Consider the following 21,225-nt stretch of genomic DNA (forward strand, 5'->3'; position numbering starts at 1 on the left):
TGCTCTGAATTTTACACAGCAAATCAGGTAAATAGATAGATAGATAGATAGATAGATAGATAGATAGATAGAGATGAAAGATATAGATAGATAGATAGATAGATAGATAGATAGATAGATAGATAGATAGATAGATAGATAGATAGATTTGTTGTTTTCTATGAATTGTTTTGTAAGTGGTGTTGATTTTGTTGTTGCATGTTTTGTGTGTTGTTGAAAGTTTTGCTTATTCATCTCATGTTTATGCATTTAGTTAGCTTTGTTAATCAGACCCTCCACATCTAAAGGCCATCCCTGGTTTAACGGCTCCATGCAGACTCTTAGAATGAAGTGTAGGAAAACAGAGCGTAGATGGAAAAAGATAAATGACGGACATCTTAGGAGATTCTGAAAACCCGTCTGTCTGAATTCCAGCAGGCTGTCAAATTAGCTGAGACAAAACGCTTGTGTGATATTTCTACCAATGATCAGATGTCTAGAGTTCTGTTCAGCACAATAAGTTACACTCCGTACTCCGACACTCTTAGCTGTACTGTAGGCACTGATGCATGTGAGGAGTTTTTGAATTTTTACTGATAAAACTGATGAGATGAGATCTTCTCTCACACCACCTGCCTCAGTCCCTTTGTTGTCCCCGATTTGTCTTTACTGTCTGACTCTGTTTGTCTTCCCTTTCTTGCCCAAACTGTGCCCACTATGAAGCCCACATCCTCCCCTCCTGATGTCATTCCAGCTCGTCTCTTCAGAGAGACTTTTGAGGTTATTGTTGACCTACCATTGCTACTGTCCCTCCATCCTTTAAACATGCAGTGGTCAGCCTGGGCTTAAACACATGGACTTGACCCGAGTTTCTTTCTGTCTTATCTCTAAATTGTGATTTCTCTCTAAATTCTTGAAATGTTTGTTTTTTCACAGCTGCTGTCTCCTCTTGGTAATGATAATCTAATGGAGTCACTCCAGTCAGGTTCAGAGCTTTTCATAACACCAAGTCTGGTCTTGTGAAGGTCACCAAAGACAACAGAAATCAAGTAGACAATCAAAGACGGGCAATCAGACAAGTGGACAAGGAGCCAGGCAGTTTGCTGCAATGGGTTTGGTTTTTATTCTAAACTAATAGACATTCTCTGACTTCTTCTTTCTTGGCAATGATTGGTCTGTTTGGTCCTTTTGGCCTACAAGAGAAGGAGACATCTGGTCAAATGAGTACCAAGAAATCAGAGACCTTGAACTTTCAACGATTTTATATATTGTTGAAGTTCTATAAAATTTTCATTTCCCCTTGGGGGCAAATAAAATTATCTTATCTAATCTATTGTAATTTAATCAACCCTCCATACATCCAAACATTTGCTCTTTAGCACACATATGCTTACCAATTTACCAAGTCCTGAAACATCATCCTCCGTATTGTCCGTATCCACCTAGTCCCCCTCCTAATCCTCTTTCTGCTCCAAATCTTCCTCCTCCATATCCTCTTGCTACTCTCATGTGTCCCCTGTAAGGATTCAACGTAGATGACAAATTAGGAGTGCATTTCCATCCCTGTCTGTCTCCTCTGTCCCTTGAGAAGATGATTTCTAGTTGTGTGATCGCTGGCACAGTAAATAATCACATTTTTATTCTCACCACATAATTCACCACATTACACAGCCTGCTCCTTATCTAAACAAAATGAAAATTGTCCATCACAGAGTCCTGCCACCTCGTGCTAAAGGCTCCTCTGCGTGTCAACACCATTTAGAGGGCAGGCTGCCATTAAAGCCTCCTTCCATCAGACCCCACTTACTGTCTTGCTGTGCCCATCACAGTATGGAGGCTCAGGCTGTCTATTTCAGTGCCCTCAACACCACGGCTGTCCACACACACACACTTTATGGACTTCAGCTATTCAGCGGTCCTCTAATTCTCAATAAGTATGTTAAAGGCTTGGTGATGGCACTGAACTTTCTACAGGAAAAATGAGAATTGTTTTTTACATGATTAGTTTTTTATTATTTTAAAGTTAAAGACAGCAATGTGAGAAATTCACATTTAACAAAACACCAACCTCATAACACTGGATTGAACACCAAAACAGCCATTAAATCCAAACTTAAAAACCCCTTCAAACTGAAGACCTGCTCTGAGACCCCCTCTGCTCCGGACCACTGTACTGTATACTGTATATACACGTATTTAACAAAAGGAAAAAGTCAAAGAGACACAAAAAGGGGCTGAGACAGAAACAGTTTATATTAACACAAACACGGACACCGAGGATGTGAAGAAAGACGACTGGAGACAAGAATCATTACTTGTAAGAGACCACCAGGGCTCCTGATAAAGAAAACAAAGGGGAAGACATTTTAAAGGTTCAAGCAGCTCCTGAAATGTTCCCAGTTAGAAGACAATAAAACACCTTGGAGACCCCGAGGAGGGCCTGATCAAGGGGGTCCTCACATCAGAACAAATCAGGACATCGAGCGCACATCACTTATCAAATGCTGACAATCGTTTGTGTCGTCTCGGTATGAACACAAGTCTCCTCTAAACTTATTGTTTGGCTCACTCCTTTATCTAAGGTGACTTTCAATATTTAAGACACAATTTGTTTCATTTCTTTTGTATTTCCATGTGGAGCACCGGCAGGTGAAGTGACACAACATGTCAGTATTGGGATTGAAGTCCAAAGCCCTGCTGTTCTGTCAGAGTCGTGTTTACTGACCACAGCTCAGCATTTAATTCTGCTGGACGGGCAGACCTGATGACCAAACTCCTCAATTTAGGACTCAGTGCCACTGCAGTTGGGTTTTGGACTTCCTAACCAACAGACCTCAGTATGTGTGAATGGCAGCGTCACATCCTCCAAGCTGACCCCCAGTACTGGCACTCCACAGGCTGGTGTGCTGAGCCCCTCTTATGACTGTGTGGGCACACAAGGCTCACTTCATCATTAAATCTCATTGTTACATGGCCACGTCAAGCCTCATTTTTAACAATAATGAAACGACTTATAGAGAAGAGAAGAGGTCTACCTGCTGACTCAGTTGGGCCAGGACAACAATCATCACGATGTAAGACCCCTGCCATGTGTCAGCAGTAAAGTGACCTCATGTTCAGGCCAGATGGTGGTGAGAGCTGACAGTGGACGAGTGAAGCATCTGAAGTTCACGGCTGGATGTCTGCTCTCCAAATGCTCCTCGATGTTTAAACAGAATTCTGTCACGTTCAGGACGTTTGCTCTTATTCATGGCAGGGTGGGCTAAATGTGACTATTGTGGAGGAATTGGGGTATTAAGTGAAGAATCTGCTAGCTTTGTGATTTGAAGTGGACCAAGATTAGTTAAAAATAATTTATGTCATTAGGAGATGAAAAACATTTGGATGAAAATAATAGAAGCATTATTCTAAAATGATTTATGTAATGAAATTAATTATAAACATGACTGTAAATACAGTCACAATCTAAAAAATAAAGAAATAAACAGAAAAAGAACAATAAAGAGTCGGGCTTGAGTCATAAACTGGTAATAAAAATCTAAACATGCAAATCTGAGAAAACAGCAGTAAAGTCCAAACATCACTTTGTTCAATGAAGTGCCTTTTAGCTTCCTGTAGTGCTGAGCAAAAATGAAAGATTTTAAATAAATTTGATTAAAAACTCATACTGTAAATCAAGTGCACTTCAGTGTTTTATACACAGAACAATGACAAAGAAAATGTTGTGCAATGTGCGTTACACGATTGGCAGTATTGCTGTACCTGACATGGCGATGTTTACCCACAACACAATACTAAATTGTGGCAGCCATTGGTGTTTGTGAAGAAATAAATTAACCATGGTCTCGGATTTGGAGGTGCTGATTCTCTTCCCAGCTGTTTCACACTCAGCTGCTGATCCAGAGAGAGCTGAAGATCACGGCCTGATGAAGCAAACAGGACAACATCATCTGCAAAAAGCAGTGACCCAATCCTGAGTCCACCAAACCGGACCCCCTCAATGCTCTGGCTGCACTTAGAAATTCTGTCCATAAAAGTTATGAAAGAATCGGTGACAAAGGGCAGCCCTGATGGAGTCCAACTCTCACTGGAAACGGGTTCGACTTACTGCCGGCAATGTGGACCAAGCTCTGACACCGGTAGTACAGGGACTGAACAGCACTTATCCACACATTTTTATCAATTGTTTTCAGCCCTTATATTAAGTGTGAGATAATATTATTCCAGCTACTGCTCCAAATCCTCCTCCATATCCAAAACCTCCACAATAAAAGCAGAAAACACATCAGGAATGAATTCCCATTCGATTCTTTGCTTATCACTTCTTGTTGGAGGATAACTTGCTTAATTAAAAATTACATTTATTTTTCAACACACACTCATTGGCAGATCTCAGCTTATTTGTTGTTACTTTGGCTTCAAATGTCTCCACTTAGAGAAGTTACACTGTTAGTTTAGGATGCAGCACACTTTGAAGGCCATAAATTTATCTCAACTCAAACTAAAAACCTGACACCAGCATTGTGTTCTGCCGCCTAATGCTAAGCGCACCTCTGTGTGTAAACGTCATTTAAACAGTCAGAGTCAGAACTGTGGAAGAAGAAAATGGATGGATCAGGAGATGAAGGACCAAATCAAATCCATTAACTTCACAGACAAAGTAATAAAACTATTCAACAAAGCCAAAACTAGATGTCAGAAAACAAACATGTAGAATATACAGGGAAAATACTAAAGAATTCATTCTTTAAATACTTTTAAATATTTAGAAACTCAGATGATACTGACAGCTGGTAGCTGAGCGCAGGATGGGGACAGGAGGAGTGGCAGGAGGTCACATGGCAGGGAGGATGAGAGGTCTGAGTGGGTTAGGAAGGAGGATGAAGAAGAATTCTACTAGAGATGAAGAGGACCATTCACCCCATGAGTCCAGAGAGGAACTGTATGGCATGTCAGCAGACCCCAGTGTTCTCGTCTTTGGTAGAATTTAAAGGGTCTTCATTGTCACATGCTTGGTATACGGTGAGAATGTCAAAATTAAATTGTATCTGTCTCCTTACCAAGATATGATTTATAGAAGATTGAGTTCCCTTCACTGCTGGCTAGAAGCCTGGTGTACAAATAAAAGCACAGCCTTTGTGAACAACTGGGATGATTTTTGGGAAAGGCTTGGATTGTTCAAGAGAGATGATCTTCATCTTAACTGGAGGGGATCTTTTGTATTATCCCAAAATATGGCCTGGCTGACTGATTAGAGCGCCATTCAGGCCGTAGTCATGTGATCTTAAATCACAGGCTGTTGTTTATCCCGCCTGTTACTATCCTGAAGCTGTTACCCATAATCCCTTTTGTGGGACATCCAGTAAATTTAGGCAAAACGCAGATCTTAAATTACTTGATAACCAAAAAATAAGGTCTATAATTAGACCAAGAGATAAAACCAGACCCTCCACCAGGGGCACCAGTAATAGAAATTTAGTTCAAATTAAAACAAAAAATATATCACCAGTTCAGAAAGAACTATACAGTTTTAAATGCTGCTTACTGAACATTCACTCTCTTGGCAGTAAAGCTGTTTTTGGTAAATGATATGAAGTACAAACTCTGATCCGTGTCTTCTCACTGAAACCTGGCTAAGTAAATCTGACACTGTCCCCCTAGCTGAGGTGTCACCAGACGGATACTCATTCCTTCATAAATCTAGAGACACTGAGAGGTAGAGGAGGAGGCCTTGGAATTATTCATTGGGACAAAATGCAAATCACTAATAAAACTTCCCACCCTGTGAGGCATTCATTTTAAATATTAAAGCAGATTCCAAGAAAATTATAGTGCTAGTCTACAGACCACCAGGGCCATATTCATTGTTCATGACTGAATTTGGCAACCTTCTATCTGATTTGGCTATAAATTATGAAACCTTAGTGTTGATGTGAGATTTTAATGTACACTTTGATGTAGAAACTGACACTTTTAGCAAATGTTTTACTTATTTGTTAAATTCAGTAGGATTTTGTCAGATTGTCAAGTTCCAGCTCATAATCATAACCAAGCATTAGATTTAATTATAACTCTACAAGTAGAAATTCAAAATGTAAGTATTACTCCATTAAATAAACTTATTTCCAATCACTACTTAGTTATGTTTAATTTGATTCTGCCCTTACCAGTATGTGACAATGCAGGTCAGATCAGGAGGATGAAGCTTACAGTGGAAGAGTGGAGGAAGAATAAGAGACATAAAAGTATTGTGTGGAGTTGTGCTTTTGGGAACAGGGAAGGCGTTGACCACAGGCGAAGAAATAGAAATTTAAATGTTTATTTGTTTAATCATTGTGCCTCCCGTGTCAGTCTGTGTCGGGTCGACGCTCATATAGCTCCTTTTTTTCACAGTCCTTAAATAAATAATCCATAAAAACAAGTGGATAGTGGGGAATAAAAACACAATAAATAAATCCATTAAAACCTGATGTTAAAAATACACTCACTGGCTCCTCCAGATCTCAGCCCACCTCCTTCTTCATCTTCCCGGCTCTCCTATATCTATCGGTAGAGACTCAGCAGCCATGAACTTCATCCCTCAACCCCCACTTTGCACCACATTGCGCCAGGGAACTGCTCCAGCCACACTACCACGCCTCCTCCTTAACAAAAGAATTGACAAAGCTTACGAGAAAACTCGTAAATCAGGCCCACCTTAAATCCACTAGCACCTCTCCATTCAGAGTATTTTGTCTTGTAAATGTGTTGATAATCCTAAGCAGCAAGCAGCCTGCTATACCGTCCCATCGACACCACCAGAGAAACTGCAAAAACCTCTCCCAACTGAAACCTTGTTTATCAGGGAGTCAGGTACCTAGGCTAAAAAAAAATATCGTTATTTGGAACACACGTATTTCATGTGTGTTCTGTGTCTACAAAGATCAATCTGTGTAGGATGACAGAAATGTTGAACACATACCTAAAAGACAAACTTTTTCCTTGTTTTAGTACTAATGACAAAATGTAGACATGAAGTGTATAACGTGTGAAGACTGAAATCCAAATATCTAATAAGCACTTTCACAAAATGTACAAGTATAACAGAACAGGTGCGCTTTTATTCAAGACTACAACCAAAGAAAAAGAAATCAGGTTAGGGTGGCTTGTTATCCCAACTTCTTGGGTAGTAAAGCGGTTAGAGCTTCTGACTCCTATTCAGAAGGTCCTGGATTCACATCTTCATGTGTCCCAAAATAAATGTTTTGAGTAGTGAGCTGCTCTTATTGTTACCATTATACAATAAAAACATACATTTGATTTGAGTCTGCGACGGCAGCCTCACCTCCAGCTATAGACACTTCAGTACTCGAGTGACTCTCCATGCTAGTGTTTAGATCTGGACGGTGTATGTGCTCAAAAAAATGTCTAACTGCATTCTCATACCATTGCTCTCATACTAAATTGTCAGCAGGCATTTTTCGTGGAATTGCACGTGTAATTTGTGAGCATGCCCTGTCGATCAAACAAAGGAAGTTCAGCAGTCTGTGACTTTACACTGTAGGAAGATTAGTAATTAAGTCAAGTTAAATAACATTCAATCTGACTTTTATATAAGTAACATATACATGCTTCTTATGTAAAGACCATCACAAGTCATAAACAGGAGTTTGCACGATACGTTGGTGAGCTCTGTAAGCAGTGCTGTTTCTTTGAAGGATTAGTGTGGGGCAGACTGATTGGCAGGATGATGCCAGACTTCGTCCTGTGTCCAAATAGTACCATCTTTTACCTTTACGCCTGGTGCAGCTGCGTTGTTCTTATATGTGGTAGGACGTTTCTTGCAGAGAGGGCTTCTGTTCTCTTTTTCCGATCTGAGTTCAGCAGCTCTAACCTCTTTATTACCCAAGAAATCAGGATAACAAGCCACACTAACCTGATTTCTTTTTCTTTGGTTAAAGTCTTGTAAAAAAGCTCATTTGTTCTGTTGTACTTGTAAGTTTTGTGAAAATGCTTATTTGATATTTGGATTTCAGTCATTTGCAGTTTCTCTGGTGGTGTGGAGGAGATGGTATACTAGGTTGCTTGCTACTTGAGATTATTGAAACATTTACAAGACAAAAGATGCCGAATGGAGAGAGGTGAGTGGATTTAAGGTGGGACAGATTTACGAGTTTTCTCGTAAGCTTTGTTAGTTCTAGTGTTAAGCCACAAGTGCAAGAGATTTATTTATTTTAAAAGGCAATGAGCCACAGACTTCACCTTACCACACAATACATTCACTGATTAAAACAAAGACAGTGCGACATTTAAATTGTAATTCTGCTTTAAAATTTATACTTTGAATAAGTCGAGTGTAATTGTAGAAAACCATTTAACATAAAATGTAAACATGGAAAACAACTTAGATCTACTAACATCACATTATAATGTGACCTTGAGAGATGCTCTGGACGCAGTTAAAACACAAATTATCAAAGCACATAGAAAATCACTCTGGTTTAATGAAAACACTCGAGCTCTTAAATTAGAGTGTTGAAAAACTGGAGTGCAGATGAAGAACAACAAATCTACATTTCTTTCAAACTGCATGGACAGAGAAGGTTAAAAAATATAAATAAGCTCTCTTTAAAGCTTGCTCAGAATACTATACTAAAATAATAGGTGATAATAATAATAATTCTCGGGTACTGTTTATAACAGTGGCTAATTTAACAAATGGGAATTCAGATATACAGTGCAAAATACCAACAGACATTATCAGTATGGACTTTATGAACTTTTGTAATGAGAAAATTATAAATATAAGATTCCAATTCACACACTAGCTTAGCAGACCCTGCCTCACATTGCATTCAGCACTTTAGTAATTTTAATCCTATAATAGACCAGGAAATATTGACTTTAATTTCTAAAATGAAACCTACTACTTGTTCCCTAGATCCAGTGACCACAAAAGTAGCAAAAGGTGCAATGGATGTTCTTGCAGCACCTATTCTAAACATTATTAATAGTTCATTATTGCATGGCACAGTACCTGATGTACTAAAAGTATCAGTCATTAAAACATTACTTAAAAAGTCAGATCTAGTCCCACACATACTAAATAACTATAGGCCTATTTCAAATTTACCCTTTCTCTCTAAAATACTAGAAAAAGGAGTCGCCAGTCAGCTTCAGTCACACCTTACGCATTACAATTTATTTGAGAAATTCCAGTCTGGTTTCCGCACTGGTCATAGTACAGAAATGGCACTAACACGGGTTGTAAATGACATTCTGATATCCTCTGATGAACGAAACTCCACTGTAATTATGTTGTTAGACTTAAGTGCAGTGTTTGACACCATTGACCATTCTATTTTACTGCACAAGGTAGAAAATGATGTTGGACTTACAGGCCCCGTGCTCGCTTGGTTTAGTTCTTATTTATGAAATCGATTCCAATATGTACAGAAATGTGTACATTTGCTTATTCTAATCAACATGGCATTAAAGCACCAAGGTTAGAGAGTAGAAATACCCTGCCTTGTAATTTCTCTTTGTCCTACCTGAAAAATCTAAGAAAATATTCATAATTATCTGAGAAAAATTTAAGGAACCATAGATTACATATCAAAGTGTGTGCTGTTCGTGCAATTCAAGGAATTATAAGAATTAACTCTTTAACCAAATGCCACAAAGTGTGCTTTTCTACTTTAACTTAAGTCCGTTTTACTGATTGGCACTCCAACTTGTGCCCAGTGTTTTTACCAGTGGGTTTCTGTACAGTCATTTACGTAAAGACTTTCTATACTTCTGCCACCTCTGATATGATGGTTCAGATTTGTGAAAATACAACACAAGGTGACGTCCATGACATGACAAGTTTGGTTTGACTTGTTTGAGAGTTGAATGAGATAGAATTGTTTGAGTGAATCCCTTTTTAGTCTCCCACATGACTGATGGATCACAGATGGCACTGACTTTAATTTTTCCACAGCAGATCTCACTTCTACTTACCGCGTAGCTTTTGGGTGCACATCTCCGGAAGTAGATAACTTGATTGCTGGGTTGGTTGGAGATTGAGATTGCTAAAAAATGAGATATAAAGTAAAGAGCAATGTTAGTAATTATAAAATGGATTGGAGATGACTGCTGGAGGAAAACAAATCAGTTTAAAACTAAATAGAGTTTAACCGACAGGAAACCTTCAACATTCTTGTTTATCCTGTGCATGTTCCTAAATGTTAAAGATGTCGACTGTACAGATGTCATCTGTCCAAACTCACCAAAGCCATCGCAGCAGAGCACAGGCACAGCAGGAGCAGCAAGGCGGCGAGTCTCATGGTGGTGCTGACACTGAGATGTTTGACCTGGTCCAGCTCCTTAGATCACAGATCAGGTGGTCAGTTTAAATGACAGACGTGGGGTCTGCTGTGGGGGAAAGAAATTTCAAATCAGATCTAATTTGTCAGCGAAGAACAAGCAGACAACATGACTTAGGATGATCAAATGGAACAACTGAAAGTTCTTACGTCAGAACATTGTGTAATTATTCTGAACTGGACAAGTGCAGCGTGTGTTCAGGTACAGTGAACTGGAAGTCTTTATTTCAAAGTCATATTCAGTTCTTTTAAATTTCTACTTCTGAAGATCTTTCTTCTTATTCTGATTTTCCAGTTCACAATGGCCATTGCTAGGATTGTAAGATCTTCACAGAGTGAATGAGTCTAACATGTTGTCATCCGAAGAGATTCCAGAAGACAGTGAAATAAAACCAGCGGCCTACTGAAGACCCCAGCCATGGTGGACACAAACTGTTCTCATCATTATGGTCTGGCAAACAGCACAAGAACAGTTTTAGTCTCAAAATGGTACAAGCGACTCTTGATTTGAACAATGAGGTGACATTTTTGGACTTTTTTCCACAAAGACAGCATTAAAGCTCACAGCGCTGTGTTTGCGACATTTTACTACTTTATTGTTGCTTTCAGGTTTTATTTATTTCTCCTCCATTCTTGTTCTTATTGTTACTCTCAGAGATGGATATAGTAGTCCAAACTGCTACTCAAGTAAAAGTACAGTTACTTAAAAAATGATTACTGCAGCAAAGTAAAGAACTCATTCAAAAATGTAGTTTAGTAAAAGAGAAAAGCATCAGGACAAGAAGAACAATGAGATTTGTCTTGAAGAGGTGGAAATCTTCATGTTCACCCCTCATTATTCTGAGGCAGGAGGTAGAAATGGTCACTGAATAGAATTACTTAGGAACTCAGCTAGATAACAATCTTCATTGACACTCAAATATCAAAAGCATCTTCTCTAAATGCAGTCAGAGCTTATTTCTCCTCTAAAATCTCAGACTATTTAAAGTGGTCACGAACCTCACGTTGTCCTTTTATTGCCATCTGATTCAGTCAGTCATCACTTTCATATTCTTTGTCTTGTCTTAGTGATCTGACAAAACACATTTTTCTATATTGTTAATAAACATGTGAGGACACGGTGCGGCAGCGCTAGCGAGGAGCTGGTGCTCCGTTCACGGATTGTTCCTGCCTCGGCTGTATTCTTGATGGGGCCGGCGCGACCATGGAAGGATAGATGGAGAGAATAATTAAACATGTACTACGAAGATATTTTAATGTTCCTTAAACATTTTGAAGAATTAGGTTCTAAGCTTACAGATGGCTTAACGTTTATTACAGAGCTGATTGTGTGGCGATTGAGAATTTGGAGAAAGAAAAGTAAGAACAGGAATTGGGGGTTAGTAAGTTTGAAAGAGACAGCACTGCTACAATAAATTCTTTCATCAAAGGTCGCACAACGCGCAGCAAGAATCTTACATGAGGCAGGAACAATCACTGCGCCATGAAACCCATGTTTAATAACGTGCTTTAACTCTTATGATCATGAAAATGATATCATGTACACTTCTCAGTATTTTAATTATTCAGAGAGCTGTAATATCACGAATGTAATGGATTCTGTGTCCTGTCGGAGAAAGAGAAAGAACTGAAACACGTAGTGATTCACGCACATAGAAGATCAAATACAAAACAAAGCATTTAATGTGCTACTTTATGTACGATGGGATTTGAGAAACTGGTTAATTAAATGATTTTAAGATGAAGTTTATGATGTTCTACTTTAATGACAAAATAAACTACGTGATTAAAGTGGAAATTTCGAGATTAAAGTTGACATTTCATGCTTTTGTCCCCACTGTGTGCCTATTTTCTTTTCTCTCTACCCTAATAAGCTTTCATATGACACTCAGATGGTGGGCTACGACTGGCCTTTTCACGGCGACTTTGATTTCTGACAACTTCTTTTTTATTTTTGGCACTATGCGACTTTGTGAACTTGAACTTTTGAGTTTCTCAGACACGCTATGTCACTCGATCAACTTCCTTTTGCCGTTTATGCCACTGTTTAAACCAAGAGTTCCCCAACTTTTTTGGGCAGCAGACCCCTTTACCAAAAACTTTTAAAACCGTCGACCCCCCAGTCATTTACTTTACTTACTCAAATTAATACATTTGTACAGTACTCAATATTAAATATTTCACTAAATATCAAACTTTTCATTTTAATTACTTGTAATTATTGATTGAAAAAGATAAAAGGATTACAGAATATGGCATTATCTTGAGCAACATTTAATATCGAAACCTGCACTAATGAAAATTAAAGCAAACAAATAAGAATAGAGTTTTTTTACATTTTTGACATTTATGAAATAAATATGTAAATTCAAAATAAGTACAAATAGTCCAAGCTGTACTCTCTGCATTTCTTTTTTGGTTCAGTCATATTATTATCTGAAGAAATAAAAACTTTTATTAACAAACAATTTTGACAGCCCCTGTGATAAAAAAAAAATCCATAAAGAATGTACTTACTTGAAGTTTAAATCACAATTAAGCACATGTCACATCAAACAAACCAATTTATAGTGTTTTATGAAAGCATGACGGTAGAAGACTGATAGATTCTGCTAATATCGAATATCCGTTGTCTCGTCCCACCGCGAGCAAGTGAGGACATGCAAAGGTTTTTCACGTCTGCACTTGCTTTGATACGTTCAATAAGACAATGCACAGACATGTTTGTGCTACATGTACTTTCATGCATTCTTACGTGTGACTCTTTTACCTTTTCGTTCACAAGTTTGGTATGTGTGGAAGGTGTCCCAGTTAAACTAGCTTTCAATCAGGTTCTCTAAGTCCTGAACCTGTCTCCGAATATGGCGATCTGGGTCAATGCGCCACAGATGGAACTGCCGTTCTGAGGCCATGAGGATCATGGCTATGCGGAGGAAGATCTGCTGCCTAAGGCACTCATAATCATCAAGCCTTTCAAAAAGGGAGATTTCTCAGGACCTCAAAGGCCTCTCCAGTCAAAATCGGGATTGAGGTACCGTGAAGCTCCAAAATGGACGCCATTTTGACATGGCCCCGTCCGAGGACCAAGCGGCAAGTCCAGGTCTTTCACAGCTTAGTGGGTTACTACTGCCAGTTTCTTCCCTCATTTTCTGAGAGAGTGGTGCCCCTGACTGACTTAATGCTGTGGTATGGACTGATAAAGCAGACGCTGCATTTAGTGACTTAAAAAAGGCCTCCACGTCACCACCAATGTTGAAAGCTCTTAACTTTTCTTTAGCTTTCATTCTTCAGATGGACGCTTCAGACACAGGCCTGGGGGCCATTCTGAGCCAAAATGTTGATGATGTTGAACACCCCGTCATGTTCCTGAACTGGAAACTGCTGGAACAAGAAACCAGATATGCACAGGGAGGCCTTGGCGATCAAATGGGCGATGACACAGCTGAGGCACTACCTTTGGGGTACTTACTGATCCTGCACCTTTACAGTTGATGGCTCTACACAAGTAGTCGATTCCTCGGGTCACCAGGTGGTTTCTTCACCTAAAGCCCTGCATGTTTTCGCTTGTTCATCAGAAAGGATCCCTACACACCAATGCCAATGCCCTCTCTTGGGTTCACGACCTGTTGGTCAGGAACACCCGTCCTGATGGGTCTGGTCTGAGTGGGGAGCTTTGTCACACATGTGCGTATGGGAGGCAGGTAAAGGGCTCAAAGGATGGTGATTTAACACCAGACCAGTGGGTGGCAAGGTGTGCTGATCCTTTCTTTTTTTCCACTGCAGACCCATTGCAGGAAATTCCACCTGGCCTCCATGACGTCACTTCTGGTCAGGAGCCCAAGACATCACTTCCAGACTAGAAGATGCCCTTGAAGACATGAGCCTGATGAGGTCACTTCCAGTTTTGGTCATAATTACCTCACTTCCTCTCCCTCACTTTAAATACCCACCATCTCACCCTCACCAATTAGTTCTGTTTTGGACTCGAACCTGTACACATCTGTACTACCAAACTCCATTTACAGACAGGAAACATTATACAGGTGGCTGTGCCAAATCTTTGTATGGCTTTTGTCTCATCTATGACATCAGCTTTGTTAATCTATTCAAAACAAGAAGAGCAAGTGTGTTTATTGAAATGGGAGCTACGACTCCACTACACACAGACACAGCAAACAAGCAGTGACATCCTTAGTCGTCCTGCCTTGGCTCGCTTCTTCAGTTCAGGCACAGATAGTCCTCCTCGTCAGGTCAGAGGCATTACGCGGTGGGGCTGCGAACTCATGATGTGCCTTGGTGATGCAGCGAACCTGTTGTGGCCTTGCGGCCCTTGGCAGACAACCCTCGACGGACGGGTTTCACCTCCCACGGCTTTCACAATATATTTACATTCACTCTCTTGTTTTTTATCTCAGGTGTGTCATTAACAGTTGTGTGTATGTCGATTATATAACTTATACTTGGAGAGTCATTAAAACTGGAGTCAAAGTCCTTGTATGTGTGTATACTTGGCCAATAAATGTGATTCTGATGTTTGTGTTCTCAAGATGTCATTGAATTCTTTCTGCTTTAATGTCTCTGATTTCTGCTTTGACACAACAACACTGAGGACTTTCAGACAACAAATTAATCAGCAGAAGTGTGGCAAGAAACTCGACTGGGGCTCCTTTATACCAACAGCAATACGCCTGTAGAGGACCTCAGAGGGACTGGAACGGCCAAATCGGAAATGTTCTTTCTTTTTGGTGATTCTGGGGTATATTTGAAAGCGTGTGTTGTTTGTTATAATATAAATTTAATGTAATTATGAACTTCTGTAAAAAGCCTAATTTCCCAGTGGGGACAAATAAAGTTCTATCTATCTATCTATCTATCTATCTATCTATCTATCTATCTAATACTATCTATCCATAGATCTATCTATCATCTAGGGACTAATTATGTAGTCTCTTTAATCCATCTATCTATCTATCTATCTATCTATCTATCTATCTATCTATCTATCTATCTATCTATATTCTATTATATAGTGCCTTTCATCTATCTATCTATCTATCTATCTATCTATCTATCTATCTATCTATCTATCTATCTATCTATCTATCTATCTATCTATCTATCTATCTATCTATCTATCTTGACCGGTCCCTAATGCCAGCGTGGAGAGCTCTTTATCAAAGCAGGCCTTGCTGTCAAATAGACTGAGGTCATTAATATAACAGGACAGACTCGACAGTCGAGCACTGATGCCCTTCAACAAGTGGATTTCACACGATTCATTAATGAGTTTACAGTAAAGAACACCAGAACAGTTAAACACTGATGACAGTCAGCTTGTGTATTTGTCTGCTTTGCTGTTTGTGTTGTTCATTCACCTGACGATGCTGTGGGCTTACTGGGCAGACAGCAGTAGGTCTCTGTGCACACCAGCAGAAGTGACTTTGTTGCTCACATTGTGCCCTTTGCCACTGACTCTAATGGTTTATTCCTTCTGTCACCGTTGCTGTTATTATATGGTTGGCATTAAAGCCAGATTAGAGTTTTGGGTGTTCTTTTGTACAGCCCATAATATATATATATTGTTGTATTTGTGTGGTAATACGTTTGAAGTGTGCCACTGTAGTCTGCAGAGCTTTTTTCCAAACACATTATGTTATCAGCTCACAAAGCAGTGTGTTTCTTTGGGCCGCCCCAAGCCCGAATCAATGGGGAGGGTTACGCCAGGAAGACATCCATTGTAAAACTTTGCCAAATCAAATATGCGGACAGATGATCCGCTGTGGCAACCCCTAACAGGAGCAGCCATAAGAAGAAGAAGAAGATTATGTTATTAGGTCATGGAGCTGAAATCACCCAAACCAGCTGACAGGGTGACACTAACAAGGTGACAGACAATGTGAAGCCTAAGGGCACCTATAGCCACCAAAACCTGACACAGACAGGCAGAGACACGAGTTCCAACACACAACACACTTTATTTTTCCTTTCTTTCATGGGAAACACCTTCCCCCATTTCCCACAAGTACCACACAGTTCCAAAAGCACAGTCACAGTCCTCGCTTCCTTCCTTTTCCAATTCACAGACCTTTAGCCTCCACTCCTCCCTCACAAACTTTGTCCTTCATCCTCCCGACTCTGCCTCTCAGAGTGGTGTCTGCTGCCCCTTTTATAAGGCACCCAGAGGTGCTCCAGGTGCTCATTGATGCATTTTTGGCAGGATTTCCGGGTGTGTCGAGAAGAGCTCAGCAGCAGGTGCAGCCCCCCCTGGTGGTGCCCACAGATCCCAACAGGCCTGTATCAAACTCCAACTCCCATGGAGCCCTGCAGGAGCCACTTAGTGCTCTAGGGAGGTAATTCGCTAGTCATCTTTCCTTCCCCGGTCCTTCCAGCATGAAGGCAAAGGCCCCGCAGCACCCCATGACAGTAACAAGTGAAGGACACACAGGCAGTCTGATGTGCCCTGATCAATATGTACGGCCAGGGCCACAGTCTGCAGAAGCCATGAATGAGTAGAGCAGATGTAAAAAGTGCTATGCTGGTCTGAGAAGAGCACAGCTCAGGTGGCAGTTACCCAAACCTGATAAGATGTTATACTAATTGTACAAAATATGTGACTATTTATATTAGAAAAGAATCACTGAGAAGCCTGAAGCCTTCCACATGCCCTGCCACTCTGCTGGACTGAAGATGTTCATTTGTCAGGACTCCACACTGAAGAACCGGATGATGATTGTACTGTTCCTAAGGCTTCTCTTTGGCCTGGATATGTTTGCATAAATGATTATATGTTGTATTTTGGCAGAAGAAGCGACATTTTAAAGCACATAAACACATCTATCTCTTTTTGTCCCATAGTCCTCTACTCTGATTATTTCCGCCATGTGTGTGGCTCGAGTCCGCTCTCATTCAAAAGAACACAATCCATGGAGAGTGCACCCCCTGCTGGACACAATGTGTGTGTTAAATGAAATGTTGTGTGCTTCAAGTGTCACGCAGTGAAATGCATCTCATGCTTGTTAGGGGTCACTACCTGAAGCTAAGGTGCAGACAGGTGGGCCGTTTATAATGACAAGAAGGTCATGGGGGCCTGAGGCTGACGTCAGTAGTCATTCGAATGGCGTCTTCACTTCAAAACTGATTCATTGTACAACTAATACCCGTCATTATCACAGTGCCATCTATTGACAGCTCCAGGTATCAACATGTACAGCACACTAAGATCTTTAACACTTCAACACACACGACATTAGGATTTCATTAGAGCCACCAAAAATAGTCAACTTGAGCAAATGTGAACAGACATTAAAGAAACAGCAAGTGTGAGAATGAACCAGTAAACGTGAACAAGAAAGGAACATCTTAAAAACTGTGACAGCAAACACGGCTGCCATGTCCTCATCTGCCGACTGCAGAGAAAAACAAATCTTTGTTCACTTTGTAAGCATTGATGGAAAAGAAGGGACCCACAAGACCTCAGCAAATGTGTGATGTGAGCTGCCAGTGTGTGGCGCTGAAGCACTGCAGGTCATGCACTGTCTGTCTGTCCAGTGGGTACACGTGTCCTTCTGATTGGTGACATTATCAATATATACAGTGACACTTCACACACATCTAACATGAGCCCCTCTGGGCCACAGTCTGAGTCACAATGAAGTGTCACACCAGCAGTTCTTACTGTCCTGGTCATCTGGTGGGACATGACAAGTGACTGTCACTAGCTGTGTAACTGTGTGGTCAGTTCAAGTGACCCCTGACATGTAGCCAGCGCCTCTCTGTGAATACGAAGAAGCAAAGCAGTGCAGCAGAACCTCCCTGAGGGTGAGAGGCACACAAGCTGAGGGCGAGTCTTTGATCTGATTGTGGTGACCTCGTGCTGGCCGGAGCTCTAACATGGCGTCTGCTTTTCGTCTTCTTTGTCTTTTGCTTCTTTGTGTTTTCATTCTCAGCTCACTAACCTCAGTCCAGTTCAGATGTCACTTTTTCACTTACCTGCTGCCACTTTTGTCCTCACTTTTCTTCTGTCAGCCGTCGTAAAGTCAGATCTTCACAGCTCAAACTCTCAGATCGCACTGCTGTGTCGTCTTTGTTTTCTCTGACTTTAACATGGCAGCCATCCAGAGGAATACGCCTGAGTCTTAAAGAGACAGAAGATGACAGAAATAATGAACTGTGAAACTTCTGATAATCAACTCCAAACCTTTGATTGACTCAGAAGCACAAATACCCCAACAGATACGACCCACCATGAGACAGCAGGACATGTCATAGACAGGAGCTCCAGATGAAGAGGACCACCGATGACCTAATCGTGTTCATATAAAACAGAATTCACTTTCTTAAATATGTTTATCAGAAGGTGCTAGCAAATCTCGCCCTGTGTTTTACTAAAACTTGAAGCTTTGATGTACGTATATAAAAAGCAAATGGGGTCTGCACAAATAATTTTGAGGAATCCAATGAGGCTGAAAGAGACTGAGCTGAGCAAAGAGCAGCTGGCATGAAGGTCCATTTCCACATGTGGTCCCACTTAACGGTGTATTCAGTTTAAAGGTTTAACCTGAACTACACAACATAAGGCCACTGTCCTTCATGACAGAACAGTCTACCAGCTAGCGATGGTAAATATGGAAAAAATGAACAACAATAATTACAATCAAGTCTGAGGAAAAACAGCAACCTCCTGTGCTGTGCAGGTTTTCAACCGCCGTGAACGAACAGATGTTGAAAATGAGACAAAGTGAAGATTCTGGGTGTCCAGATTCTCGGATTCTTTCTTTGCTGACCTTATTGAATTCCAGGGGCCAGTTTGGTAGGAGACGTCATCTTGTGGTGGCATTGATCGCATGGCCCACCCAGGCCTGCTTCTTTTCTGCCTCCTCTCAAATGAACTGAATGTCTTTGTTGTAAGAACAACGTCAGCGAGTCTGTCAGGTGACAAATTACAAAAAGAGAATAATAAGCCAATCTTGCAGTGTAGGTCAGAAGGTTCATATCAAAATGTGACATAAAAATGCACTGATGACTGTCCTGATATGTCTCCACATATTTATAAATCAATCTCTTCCACTAATAATTTCACCACAGACTCTCCCGGCATTCAAGCTCCCATCAGGCTCGAGTCGATACAAACAGTTAAGACATATGAGTGAGTCGAGAAGGACACAGAAAGAGAGCAGAAGACACTCAGAGGACACTCAGCACTGCGGTCACACCTGGACAACATGACCAAAGTACAGCTAGACAAGAGGTGATTGGTCAGTAGACTAGATGCAGGGCAGAGGGGTGGACAGCCAATCAGTCCCAACATATAAAGAGGAGGGTCAGCTGTTGGACAGCAGGTCAGGTGGTTAGGGGGCTCTCCAGCCATAACTAAGCCACATGAGCACAGATCCAAGGTGACAAGGACATTATTTATATAAAGCTGGATGAAGTCAGATTAGCAGCACAAGTGAAACACCTCAGACTTACAGATCTTGCCATTACATTGATAACAACACATCAATGGCTGCAGTCACAAGTGTTCATGACTGTGCTCTCTTGTTCGATTTCACCAGGCCCTGCTAGACTCACATCTGATGAAGGTCTTCAGCCCATTGTATGTTAGGTCTGCAGTAGGGTTTAATTTAAGATGTAGACAAGTTACATTCAGCCTGATTTTGACAACATGTAAGATGAACTGCATTAGGAGAATACAACTAGCCTTCAGGTCATCACATTAAAATGGGACCCCAGCAGATTGTCACCCCTTTTCTTGTCATTTCCAGAATTTCAGGTCTGTCCTGATTCTGTAACATCCCTTCATATTCTTTCTAATTCACTTTTTCCTTCTAAACTGCAGTTAACCTCACACTGTAAGACAAACATCCATCAAGCTTCTTTGGCCATCTACTGCTTTACTTGTCTGCTAACTCATCCAAATCCACTTTAAAAGCTGTGAGATCCCAAAGTAGCGTCCTCTGCGCCAGACTGAAGACGTTTAATTCTCTGAGCCTCTCACAGTAGGACAGGGCCTTCAGTCCCATGATGCTCTTGGGTGTTCTCTTCTTCAACTGCTGCTGTGTCTTTATTGCAGTGGGCTGACCCGAACTCACAGAGGACTTCAGGACTGGTCTCATTAGCGCCACCTACAGTCTGAGCAGAATGTCCCTTATTTTGTCACAGTTTTCACAATCTAACCTCACTTTTAACTCATACTTTGCTTTGGCTTTTTTCCTCCTTCCACTTGCTCCAGTTTTACATTTCTGTATGTGGATCACCTCCCAGACCTGATCAGAGCATCAGTGAGCTCCTTGAGAGTCTGTGGTGCTACTTGACGGCATCTGAAGCACCGATACATAACATCCCATTGGTTCTCAATTGGATTCATGTCTGGGGAACGTGCAGGCCTCTCAATGGCATCAATGCCTGTGTCATCCAGGAACAGCCTACACACTTTGTGCACATAAGGATGGTCATCGGAGGAACCAAGGGCCCATTGCACCAGCGTAAGGTCTGACAATGGCTCTGAGGATTTCATCCTTGCACCTAAAAGCAGTCAGGGTACTGTTGCCTAGTGCATGGAGGTCTGTGCGACCCTCCAAAGATATGCCTCCCTAGACCATCACTCACCTACCACCAAAAGAGTTGATGCCCTTCTATGACCCTGTCCAGCACACCTGGTGTAACAGCCCGCCTCCTGGTAGCTCCCCCATGCTCTTGAGACTGTGCTGGGAGGCACAGCAAACCTTCTTACATCAGCACATATGGATGTGCAATCCTGGAGGAGATGGACTACCTGTGTGACCTGAATGGGCTACAGGTACCGTCTCATGTCAAGTAGTGACAGGGCCAGTAGAAAAATGCAAAACTAGACAAGATTCAGTCAGGGAGGATAAGGAGAGAGCAACTGTCTGTGGACGCC

General features: G+C 41.1%; 1 long non-coding RNA gene across 1 annotated transcript; it reads right to left on the minus strand.

The window, feature by feature from the left end:
- Window positions 1–1,070: 1,070 nt before the first annotated feature.
- On the minus strand, window positions 1,071–18,429 carry LOC120519914. The gene is made up of 5 exons (XR_005631700.1): window positions 18,315–18,429; window positions 10,230–10,374; window positions 9,961–10,031; window positions 1,374–1,495; window positions 1,071–1,172 (listed from the first exon to the last, which is right to left on the minus strand). It is a non-coding gene; the product is annotated as an uncharacterized LOC120519914 (long non-coding RNA).
- Between the last annotated feature and the right edge of the window lie 2,796 nt (window positions 18,430–21,225).

Source organism: Polypterus senegalus, unplaced genomic scaffold, assembly GCF_016835505.1.
Source record: "Polypterus senegalus isolate Bchr_013 unplaced genomic scaffold, ASM1683550v1 scaffold_4938, whole genome shotgun sequence".
Lineage (NCBI taxonomy): Eukaryota > Metazoa > Chordata > Cladistia > Polypteriformes > Polypteridae > Polypterus > Polypterus senegalus.